Below are 9,120 nucleotides of genomic sequence, written 5' to 3' on the forward strand. Positions count from 1 at the left end.
CTAAATCATGTATTATTATCCTAACGTTTCAAAACAGTAAATTTTGTTCAATTATGTGTAAGCTATTACTTGAAGGATGAGTTGATACTCATAATGCAAAAATACAATTAATAAATAAAAGCAATCCTTCTTTTATTTGTTCCCTTGTATAGTTCTCTATAGCTATATTGACATAATTCCACAATTTATGTTGCTTAAGTCAATAAAAAGATAAGACAATACGTTATGTTGTACAATTTATGGGATATCATAAATCAAATAATGGCAGATGATAAAAATTGGATGCTGTGGTGCCTACAGGCACAATTCAAGAATAAGAAGAGCAATTTCCAAATGTGCAATACTTTTTCTACATTTATGCTAATTTCAAAGTATATTGCTGAAAAATTGAGCTTTTTCTTGAATTTTAAAGCTTCTGTTTTATAGCTTCTTCATGAATATCATGATGGTACGTGAAAATTCACATCAAATTTTTTTGAAAGAGATTTTTAAATTATTGGCAAATTAAGTTAGAAATTAGTGAAATTAAATATTAAAAAGTCCTTAGCTGAAAATATAAACAAATGCTGCTGTGATAAATATTTAACATTGATGTCTCTAGTTTGTAATTTTTTGAAAAACAATTGTTATTGTTTCTATGGTCATAATTTACTAATAGTAGTCATAGTAGAAGCAGCAATAATAATATCACTTATTAGTCCTTTCTCATGCTGCTGATAAAGACATATCCGGGACTGAGTAATGTATAAAGAAAAAGAAGTTTCATGGACTTATAGTTCCATGTAGCTTGGGAGACCTCACAATCATGGTGGAAGGTGAAAGGCATGTCTTACATGGTGGTGGTCAAGAGAGAATGAGGGCCAAGTGAAAAGGGAAACCCCTTATAAAATCATCAAATCTCGTGAGAGTTATTCACTACCATGAGAACAGCATGGGGTGAACTGCCCCTACGATTCAATTATCTGCCATTAGGTCTCTCCCACAGCACATGAGAACTGTGGGAGCTACATTTCAAGATGTGATTTGGGTGGGGACACAACCAAACCATATCAGTTAGCACTAGTGCTATTATGTACCATATAACTTCCATGAGAATTCCCTGAAGATCAGAGGCTGACTTTCAGTATTACAGCCCATAAATCCAAAATTAATTGAGTTACTTAAGTGACCATATTTGGAATCTAGTTAGGTTGTCACTTAATTATGTGAATAATCTTATGTTTTAAGATTTTTTTAAGCCATTGGTCTATTATGGCAGTGAATGCCTATTATTACAAAACAAATTTGGCAAAAAGTCATTCAAAATATGACATAGAATCTCCTCATTAACTGCCCTGTCCACAAAGGTATTATGAGCCTGCTTTAAAGAGGAGAATAAGTCCCTCTATAGTATATAATTGTATAACAGAGGACTCTAATAGTATCCCAATCAATTCTATATAGCTTACAGTGTAGTTATATAATCATTTTAAGCAACAAATCTTTACCTTTGAAGAATTTTGAAGAACGTCCCATGACATATGCCAATGGCTATTTTTCACTGTCATCTTTCTTCATATGAAAATATGTATTTATGCTATTATTAGTTTTCACAAACTCACTGGTAAAATCAGTAGCATTTTATCCTAAAAATATAAATCTATGATGTTTTAGTTACATGAAGTAACTGCAGGTTGTAGAACACACAAAGTATACTTTGTCCAAGTTCTCAAGCATGATAAAAATAAGAAATGTTCTCTTACGGATGTCTATAGTTTAATAAGAGTAGCATCAGGAGAATAACTTTAAAATTTAGAATAATCATTTTCTTATGAGAAAAATGTTATCCCAATAGATTGCTTTTAAAAGTAACCCAAATAGAGTATTTAAAATGTAATTGCATAATAAAATATTGATTTATAAGAATGATTACAAGAAAACGTCTCATGTATTAACAGAAATGTATCTGTAAATTATCATTTTAGGTAAATTCAAATTGAATGTTTTTAAAATGAAATTCCATAAATCAATAATCATTATATATTTCTTATGAAACAAAATGAGTCAAAAAGTTTTTTTCAGAGTGCCCTGACTACACAGAGGAACTATGAACAACTTCATCTACTCATTATTGTAGATATTATAAACATTGCCCACTAGAAGAAATACATGTATAATTGAAAATAGAACAGGATCAGATTTCAGCAACAATTCTCATTTAAACAAACTCTGTGTTATTGACATTTTATGTCTTCTCATGAAGTATATTATGTCTTCTCATGAAGTCATGAGTCCATCCCATAACTTATATTATTTCCTTTTTTGAGATATTACATCAATTTAATCTTACACAATAAAGTGAATAATGATAGTAAGCAAATGAACTATTTTTGAGCTCAAAGATACATAAACACACACACACACACGTATATGTGCATGTGTTCACGTGTGAGTGTGTGTTTGTATGTATAATCTTGTGCAAAGTTTATCCATGTGATCCCACTGGTAAAATCTGGTGAAAAACAATATCCCTTTGTTAATTAAGGATTATTTCTACAATAATGGTGTAAAAGCTCAGATTCTTTATTCTTTATCTGGTCCGAAGACCCTGGAAGAGTTTCAAGGGCTATATGAATACGAAATTGTACACCAAAAAATGTATAATAAATTTTTATAGACAGAAGTACCCATAAAATTTTCAAATATATCTGTGTAATATTAAAATTAAGTACCACTTTTGAAGCCATATAATCTTATTACTTTTATTACATTAGCAATGTGGCTTAGTTAACTGCTGAACAAAGTGGAAGAAGGTGATAAGAGACTTAAGTAAGTTGACACCTTGGCCCTGAGAAAAGAAAATTCGACCTGGACTTCCTGGAATCTCTTAATAATTGATATATTTTCTCCTTATCACTTATCACCCCCTGACATATTATACATTTGTATTTGTTTATCATAGCCACTAGAATAAAATTTCTAGGAGAAGAATATATTTATTGCACAGTGTCTAGAAAAGTGATGCATAGTAAATGTGTAATAAATTATTGAGTGAGTGGAGGCTCTACTGAGAAAAGTTTTCTAGAGGAAACAATATGGTAATTAACTCATGATTACAAACAACTTTAAAATGCAAGGATTTTAAAACATAGCCAAGGGCTAGAGCCAAAAATAACTGGAGGCCCATAAACTACAGAGAAAATACCATGTAAGGGAAATGCTGTCTTTCATATAGCTTGAAATGTTTCCGTGGCAGTTTGTTTTCAATATGGCCATGATCCATCTCCCATCCTACATCCAGAATTGGAGTCTATTCCTCTCCGCCTCGCATCTGGGATGTAACTTGATGGACCAATGGAATGGGTTAGAGTGACATCCTGGGACTCCTAAGGCTGGGTTATAAGAATCCTTTCATCTTTCTCCTGGACCTACTGGAGCATTTTTTTCTAGAAAAAGCAAATTAATGTACAAGAAGTCCAACTACCCTGAAACTGTCATGTGATGAGACACAGAAGCTATATGACAGACCAGGGATATTAAGACACCGTGTGGAAAGAAAGAAAGGTCAAAGAGAATTGAGGCACTAAGTATTTGTATGAAATGATCATTTTGGAATTGGTGTCTCCAGCTCCACGTGTTCAGCTGATACCACCATGGATCAGAAACAAGCCACTCAGTCAAGATTTTACAGAATTCCTCATGCACGTATCATAAGAAAAATTGTTTTTTTTTTAAATAGGTGTTTTGAACTTCAAAATGTTGAGGCAGTATGTTGAGTATGTTGAGGCACCAAAATAAATATGAGAAATAATTTTTAATACCACTCAGAAGAGAGGGAGAATTTTTTTCACATTAAATTATGCGACATATGCCAACTATACTGGAATTTTGGTACATATTTTACTGAGAATATTCTGAGTTAAAGGCTAAACTACAAAGAAACTTATCACCAAAAGAACTCGACTGTTGGGTCAAAGAACACATTAGGGACTCAGATATTGCTTTCTATCTTGTTGTCCTGTTTTCTTGCATCATTTAGGTATAATAATCATAAAGCAGGCCCATTGCCCTGTACTGACTCCACTAATGTTTTATTTATGGTATCAAAGCCTTTTTCTTGCCTTTTAGCTGGGCTCTACAGGGATATTTCAATGAATTTTTAATATTCATTTTTACCCTTTTTGAAAGCAGAGCTACAAGTGAGTCTCACAGAGGGTTATGCTGAGCAACTAGGTATTTGTCAGGCTGCCACATGAGTCATTTTTTTTTCAATGACAAAGCAGGTGGCTGCCCTGTAGGGGAACATAAAAGGAATCTCAGTAATCATGTCCTACTTGAGTTGCCTACACATTGCTGACTCAACAGCTGGCTCTATCCAGAAGAAAACAAGGCAAGAGTTAGAATATAAACTAAAAACAACTCGACCAAAAGAAAAAAAAATGTAATAAAAACACCACTGAAACAATTGCCATTTTTTTTCTTTTAAAGAATGATTTTTGAGCACACATGCTTTAAATGAAAATCTATAAAACAAATTACAAACAGGAATGTTTACACTTTGCGGGACATTGGATCTCACGTTTTATCAGCAAAACCTGCTAGGAAAATTGCAATCGCATAGTCCTTTAATCGTTTCTTGTTTAGTGAATGGAATATTTAAACCCAGAAGGATGCAAGAAGTTCTAAATTGGGTCTCAGGCCAAAATCTGAGTCAAAAATTTTCAGGCCATATACTTAACACATGATTTGTTGCCAGTATTGTTACATAGGAGAAATTGCAACTCCTGGAAAAAAAAAACAAAAAAAAAACAAAAACCGATAGCAGATACTAGGTAGAGTCGTGTCCTTCTCTTCTTTAATCCAGTAGTGAGTTAGGAAAGTTTCTCTAGTAGAATGTGGGGCTTTTTTAGGAATCAACATGGTCTATGAACACACAAATAGGCTTCTTAGACAACAGAATTTCCTGTGTCTCATAAGATGATATATAAATTGTTTTTTAAAAGATGTGAAATTACACGAAAATATTGGAATTTCTGGAATAATCCAGGACAATTCTGAGAAGAACAGAGATTGATTCTCTCCTAGATCACCCTGAAGTAAAGGAACAAGAACATTTGTGTTGGTAGAAGCCATTGATATTACGTCTCTATCTGAGACTAGGAGATGCGCCTATGGTTGTGCTTAAGGTCTTCTATCTGGGAGTGACCACCAAAATGTCTTTGAAATCATGATATAAAAAGAGTAGCAACAGGACTTGGAAGAAAAAGTGAGGAAGGAAGAATAGGGAAAGAGGGCACAGGAAAATCCATTTGAAAGAGCACCAGGACCATGAATCAATGCCACTGTTTCTTCCACTGACGGTCTAAAAACAAAAGAACAGAAAGCATCCCTGTAGGTAAATTGAATATTTCTAATGTTTCCTAGTCATATTCATCATTTCCTGACAAAACGGTTTTGCAAACTTGACCATGAATTCTTATGATTCCAACTATCCCGTGGTTTGCCATCATTTCTAAAACAAAATCAAACATCTTCACTGCAGAAATATGAGCTTGCATGATCATACCCTAACTTTCTTTATTCAGCCTTTAAAAATTGTTCCTAGAAACAAGCCACACTGGTCACAGCAACATTAGCTGATATTCAGTCTCTCTGTCTCAAGACCCTGACGTAGGTTATTCATTCCACTTAACCACACTTTCAGTGCCCTACCACTGCTGCCTTTTGTCAGTGCCCAACAAATACAACTTCGCCAGTGTAAATTATTTTCTTCTTCAATTATCAAAGCATCAAGTAGAGTCAAACACTCAAGGAAAACTTCACCAACCCTCTCAGAATGTGTTAACCACCTCCATTCCCAAGAGTCACTAAATCCTACTTTGTTATGATTGATATAATGGTATGTTTAATGTTCACTTTATCCTGCTGAAATGTCAACTCCATAAAGGCAGAGATCATGCCTGTCATCTTAATCAGAATATTCTAAAGCCTAACAAGAGGTACGAAATATTTAGAAGTTAGTAACTATAAGTTAACTGGTGACAATAGTTAAATATAAAAATTTTAAATATACTTTTTAACAATAAAAGATGAAAAAGGCTACTAAGAAACGAGTTCATTTCTATAACGATTCTTATCATAAGTACAATCATAAGGAGAATAGTATTTTTGCAGTTTTAAAAAAATTATTTCTTTATTTTTAATTAAGCATGAAATTTACACATATTCTCAGAAAAACCTTAGAAGAATGCAGTTCTATAGAACTTGCTGCAGTGATACAAGCATCCCATGTATGCATCATAGCTACAAGGTCCATATGCCTAGTGAGCATCTGAGATGTGGCTAGTGAGAATGAGAAACAGATCTTTAAATTTTATTTAATTATAATTAACTTAAGCAACAGGGAGTAGTGCATACAATATCAGAGAGCTAAACAATGGATGAATGTGTATAATAAATGCTCCTTAATAGTTTCATTTTTAAAAGAGCAAAGAGCAGAAGTCAAATTTCATGGAGATGATGGCAAGAAGGAAATACTCATACTCTGATTAAAATATTGAAATATAATGGAAATAGCTGTGAGGAATCCTCAGTGGAATTAGTTTTTTGTCACTTGTAACAACCTGGGGAGGCAGGTGAATAAATAAGTTATTTTCACATGTTAAAAAATACTACATTTTGGCAGTATTTCATCAAAGTTTCTATGAATAATTACTAATAATTTTATTTAAATTTATACTGAGCTATTAAATATTTGCATTTAAATTATTGGCCATTTACCAGTTTTTTTTTTTTACATCGTGGGCCAGATCCTTACCTTATATTATAAACCTTCCTCATTTTGGAGACACACGTCTGAATATAGCACTCCCTGCACTTCTGTGCATATATTTACACTTTGTCAACATGCCATTGATAAGGGACAATCATAGCTCTGCAATAAGGCTTATTAATATTCAGGACAACACATGTCTGCTCATGTAAAAATGTAGAAGTAATATCTGTCTACAGAACCTGAGTGCCATGCTCAATTAAATGGCAAGCACAATTCCAGCACATCTGCTGGGTGCATACTCTGGTCACAGACTAATAGTCAATTGTGCAATGACAAATAAATGTATAACATACCATGGTAAGATAAATCTATAGAAATTCTTCAGTAGTTTTAAATGGTAAGCCTTTGTGTCTGAATTTTTATTTTTACCACAGAAAGTAAACAGTTCTGTGATGCTGTTAGTGACCTGACTTAAAACCACATGTCTTGTTATTTTTCTTTCAAGCTGATTTATCAGTTTAATTGAAGAGTCCAAACATGAGCCATTAAAATACAACTTCTTATCCTTGTGAAGCAGAATTTTCCTCCATGATCTACAAACCAAAAACAGCCAAATCAATTGTATTACATTTTTCATTATCTTCTAAGCTGGATCTATATTTTGATATATATGTAAAAAATCTAATTTTTCTTGACAAACACTTTAATGTGTAAATGCTGTGTTCCTTTACCCTGATAAGCCTAATTTATGCTAGTAAAATATCATTTTAAATATGGAAACCAGATTTATTTCAACAAAACATCACTTTTATATTTAGGGATTTCAACTTGTAGTGGGTATGAACTTTTCTCTCCAGCCTGAGATATAAAATGACGCATTTCCTTTGTTTCTTTAAAATCAATTTTTTTCTCTCAAAACTACTAAAATGTGAAGAAACTTTGTCTCAATGATTATTTTGTTGTTGTCCTTGGTAAAATAAAAAACAAAAAAAGCTTTTTGAAATTATTGTTATCATTTGATACGGTTTGGCTGTGTCCCCACCCAAATCTCATCTTGAATTGTAACTCCCATAATTTCCATATGTCATGGGAGGGGCCCAGTGGGAGGTAATTGAATCATGGGGGTGAATCTCTCTGATGCTGTTCTCATGATAGTGAATAAATCTCAGGAGATCTGTTGTTTTTATAAAGGAGAGTTCCCCTGCACACACTGTCTTTGCCAGCCACCATGTAAGACATTCTTTTGCTCTTCCTTCATCTTCCACCATGATCATGAGGCCTCCCCAGCCATGTGTAACTGACTCCATTAAACCTCTTTCCATTATAAATTAACCAGTCTCAGGTTTGTCTTTATTAGCAGCATGAGAATGGAGTAATACAGTAAATTGGTACTGGCAGAATCAGGTGCTGCTGTAAAGATACTAAAAAATGTGGAAGAAACTTTGGAACTAGCTAACAGGCAGAGTTTGGAACAGTTTGGAGGGCTCAGAAGAATATAGAAAAAGTGGGAAAGTTTGAAACTTCCTAGAGACTTGTTGAATGGCTTTGACCAAAATGCTGATGGTGATATGAACAATAAAGTCCAGGCTGAGGTGGTCTCAGATGGAGTTGAGGGACGTGTTGGGAATGGAGTAAAGGTCACTCTTGCTATGCAAAGATACTGGTGGCATTTTCCCCCTGCCCTGGAGATCTGCTGAACTTTGAACTTGAGAGAGATGATTTAGGGTATCTGGTGGAAAAAGTTTCTAAGGGACAAAGTGTTCAAGAGGAAGTTGAGCATAAAAGTTTGAAGAATTTGCAGCCTGATGATGCAATTTATTCTGGGGAGAAAATCAAGCCCACAGTAGAAATTTACATAAGTAATGAGGAGCCAAATGCTAGTTGTCAAGACAAATGGGGAAAATGTCTTCAGGGTGTGTCAGAGATCTTTCTGGCAGTAACTCTCATCACAGGCCCAGAGGCCTAAGATGGTCCAGGACCCCTGTGTTTTGTGCAGCCTAGGGACTTGGTGCTCTGTGTCCCAGACACTCCAGCCATGGCTAAAAGGTGCCAAGGTACAGCTCAAGCCATGGCTTCCGAGGGTGCAAGTTGCAAGCCTTGACAGCTTCCATGTGGTGTTGAGCCTGTAGGTGCACAGAAATCAAGAATTGAGGTTTGGGAACCTCTGTCTAGATTTCAGAAGATGTATGGAAATATCTGGAAGTATAGGCCGAACTGTTTTGCAAGGCTGGAGCCCTCATGGAGAACCTCTGCTAGGGCAGTGCAAAAGGGAAATGTGGGGTCGAAGACCCTACAGAGAGTCCCCGCTGGGTCACTGCCTAGTGGAGCTGTGGTAAGAGGGCCATCATCCTCCAGATCCCAGAATG

This window comes from Chlorocebus sabaeus, chromosome 21 (genome assembly GCF_047675955.1).
Source record: "Chlorocebus sabaeus isolate Y175 chromosome 21, mChlSab1.0.hap1, whole genome shotgun sequence".
Classification (NCBI taxonomy): domain Eukaryota; kingdom Metazoa; phylum Chordata; class Mammalia; order Primates; family Cercopithecidae; genus Chlorocebus; species Chlorocebus sabaeus.